This window comes from Apium graveolens, chromosome 8, assembly GCF_009905375.1.
Source record: "Apium graveolens cultivar Ventura chromosome 8, ASM990537v1, whole genome shotgun sequence".
In the NCBI taxonomy this organism is placed as follows: Eukaryota; Viridiplantae; Streptophyta; class Magnoliopsida; order Apiales; family Apiaceae; genus Apium; species Apium graveolens.
Window position 1 is genome coordinate 85338034 of NC_133654.1, and position 2970 is coordinate 85341003.

A 2970-nucleotide genomic window follows, 5' to 3' on the forward strand; every position below is an offset into this window, starting at 1 on the left:
CTCCAAACCTGGGTCAGAAGTTTGGGGTCCACACCACACATAATATATATACACTTGTATAAGAAATATTATTTATAATGACCCTGTTCACAAAACCACGGATCACAACAGGTTAAAGTATAAAAATAAGCCACAACCTTAACTTTTATTATAACGTACCAAATCCCAACTAATTTAACTTACAATTGACAATACAATCATTCTTACAATCTGACTATCTATATACCGCATGAAGCTTCTGCTAGCTTGATCCAACTCACTGGAACCTTAGCCCGCACTTTGGACTGAGGAACTTCACTATCATCCTCATTCTTTTCAACTGTAAAATATATAAAAGAATCGCAAGGGTGAGCTAACTAGCTCAGCAAGTCATAATAGTGATAACTGAGGTTAAACAATGATCAAATGAGATGATTCAAGGAATCAAGTTGCTTTTTAACTCATCATTAGAATTGGATATTCATTTTAAGTTTTTAAAAAACCAAGGTTAGGCTGCTGATCAGTCACGCACTAACCCCGAGCAAGCACACAGCACTGCTCTAATTACTGGATCCAAGGCACACATTGGCCTAACTTGACCATTGGTATGGTCTGACCATAAATCTGGTCCACATATATAAAAAAAACTATCCAATCCTAAAGCAGTTCAATATGATAAATGATATAATTTAATAGATCCAGTTCATAATCAACGATAGTTAAACACTTGAAATAAAGCATAAGGAAACTTATGGATATCTCAAGGGGATTTCAGGGTATGTATAAGAATCGGTTTTCAATTTGTACCAGCATCCGGTATTAGGTCAGAAATGATTTTTTTAAAGTATAGTTCTTTGATGTTATTAAAAAAATGGTTGCAGTATAAAAGTTTCTGTGTTTTCAAACAATTTTGTTTCAGTGTTTGGTGTTCGGTGGTTATACCTTTGGGGAGTAGTATCATATTGGTGTGATTTGATATCTGAGGATCAACAAAGGATAGTTTACAAAGAATAAGGCTTACGGCTCAAGATCAAGAAAGAATCAGGGTTCAAGGGTAAGTAGTTTAAAACACTTGTATTATAAAACAGTAGTTATGTTTAATAATAGCAACATGTTATGAAACAGTTCGAAAACATTGGTAATATGTCTTGAAGAAAAGTTCAGAAATACTTGCCTTACAAGGCTTTACAACTATTACTGATCAACTATGAGCCGACTCTGCTACTCAGGCTCTAACTTCCGACCACTAGATCCCATTGGATTCGACTTTGACACTCAGGTCTTTCTGCTGAAACTCTACTGAGCTCGTCAACTGACCACTAGGTTATCTTTAGTCCATCGTCCACTTTCAGGTTCCCGACTATAACCTACAGGGTCGAAATACCCTACGTTAGATGTCTAGGTATGCTTGACATATCCTCAATACTAATTAATTTTTTTTACTCAACGATATTCAAACCCGACTCGTAATTATATGGATTATTATAATATAACAACACACCCAACAGTCAGGGTACACATTCTCGAGAAATCGGTTTGGTGTTCGCTTTCCGAAAATACATATACTTGTAATTTCACAAAATCAGGGTTATGGATTTTAGCAAATTATTTCATCACATCGTACAATCAAGTTCCATATAGATCACATATATATATATGTAACCATTCGACGTCCCGATAATCGTTGGATACGCTCCCGTATTTTAGTAGGTGAATTTCCTGGAAATCGGGCAGCGTCTCTTTTGTTTATCGGACTACCCGTCGAAACGATTCGACGTCAAACCATTCAACAATACAACAATCACAACTCCCGCCAACTCAAATTCATAACCCAATCACAATTAAATACGCAATCCAAGTCTCAATACAAAATTCAAGTCTCAATACAAACTCTGAATATCGGATAAATATTTCTCGAACTAAATTAGTATTTTAAAATTTTAGGACTCAGAATAAACATCACGGTCCACCGTCGGCTCGCCGAGGCTCATCGCCGACGGCGATAAAATTCGCGGGTTTTAGTTTATTACGGACATCCGACACGAATTCCATCGATTATTTATTATAATTTTCTGCACAAATATTATTTCACAAAACATCAATCAATTATTATTTTTCCTGCAAAGAAAATAAATTAATAATTTAATCAAAATATTCGAACCAAGGTAGCACAGACCCGCGTGCTAAGAACGCGCCACCATAACCAACACACACTGCTTTACACACATACACACTCACACACAGCGCACACACTAAACACATATATATACACACGACGTATGTATATACATACGAAAATAACAGGAAGCCAAGAATAGCATGAAACCAAGTCGGAGTAAAACCGGGAACAAACCGGAAAACAAGGTCCATGGTGGCAATCTGAACAAACAGCCGGTAAACAAACCGGTGGTGGAACAGGGAAGCAGAAAAGAAAAAGAACGGAGAGAAGAGATTAAAAGAGAGGAGAGGCGAGAGGATGAGGACAGCCCCCCCCCCCCACCTGTGTTTTCTATCTCCTTCCCCCTGTTTCTTTCTTTTCCTTTTTTTATAATTGTTGTACAAATCGTTGCAGTACACCTGATAGTACAGTTTGTAGTACAGTAACTGTTTATTCAAACACATATTATTGGATAATTACTAAAATTCTGAGACCCGATTTATCTCTAAATTCGAATTTAACGAACCGAGGTGCACATAAAATAACTTCAGAAAATTACGAAAATCACCTTAAAAGGTTACAAATATCCTGAAGTTTATAAAATAAAATTTCTCTAATTTTTAAAGCATTTTTGAAACGCAACTCGTATCCGTATTTCACGATTAACGAACCGAGCTGTTCTTAAAACAAATTCTAAAATTCGCGAAAATAGTCTTAAAATATTAGAAATACCCCGAAGTAAATGAAAACAAAATTTTTGAAATTTTAAAATAATTTCTAAAACACACTTTATATTCGCTTTTAACAAATAACGGAAACAACGTGCGAGTGAG